This window comes from Camelus dromedarius, chromosome 2, assembly GCF_036321535.1.
Source record: "Camelus dromedarius isolate mCamDro1 chromosome 2, mCamDro1.pat, whole genome shotgun sequence".
NCBI lineage: Eukaryota > Metazoa > Chordata > Mammalia > Artiodactyla > Camelidae > Camelus > Camelus dromedarius.
In genome coordinates, this window is record NC_087437.1 from 53,938,060 (window position 1) to 53,938,803 (window position 744).

The following is a 744-nucleotide window of genomic DNA, read 5'->3' on the forward strand; positions in this document are numbered from 1 at the left end:
GGTCACTGAGCCCAGTGGGACTCTCTCACCTTTTCTCAGCCGCTTTGTCTGTAAAATGGGGATAATGGGGCTAACCAGACCTTCTTCAAAGGGTTATTATGAGTCCCCAGTGAGACAAGGTCTGCAAAATACATAGTGCTCAGTTGAGTAGGTGCTTAAATGAAGGTCATTACTATTTCATAATTGTTTCTGTCATATTAGTCAGTAGGTTACTTTTCAATAACTTTCTCCAGAATATCTTTCTGCCTCCCAATCTGATGGTAAGTTCTCCTAGAGCAGGGCACTGCTAGATTTTTCTTTTTTTTTTTTTTAAGTATTTTATTTATTATTTTATTTTCATGGGGGTGAGGGAAGTAATTAGGCTTATCTATTTTTAGAGGAGGTACTGGGGATTGAACCCAGGACCTCCTGCACTCCAAGCAAGCACTCTATCACTTGAGCTATACCCTCCCCCTTTAGATTTTTCTATATTCCACACAATTTACCAAGCAGTTAGAATGCGGAAAGAGCACTGATGTGGGAGCCAGAAGCCTCAGGCTGGAGTCCTGACCCTGCCCATGACTACCACATCTCTCCCACTGTTGTCTTCCATGAGGTGTCCTTTGTTCTCCTCTGTGCCCTCACACTTCTTCCCTCCTTAAAAACCTTAAAAAAACAAAAAACAAAAAAACAAACAAACAAAAAAAAACAAACAAAAAAACCCTCTGACCTTGGCCTCACCTATTAAAATCCCACTCCTTGTTC

General features: G+C 41.1%; 1 non-coding gene across 1 annotated transcript; it reads right to left on the reverse strand.

Annotated features, from left to right (window-relative positions):
- Positions 1–377: 377 nt before the first annotated feature.
- Positions 378–451, reverse strand: TRNAS-GGA (transfer RNA serine (anticodon GGA)). The gene has a single exon. It is a non-coding gene; the product is annotated as a tRNA-Ser (tRNA).
- Positions 452–744: the final 293 nt, after the last annotated feature.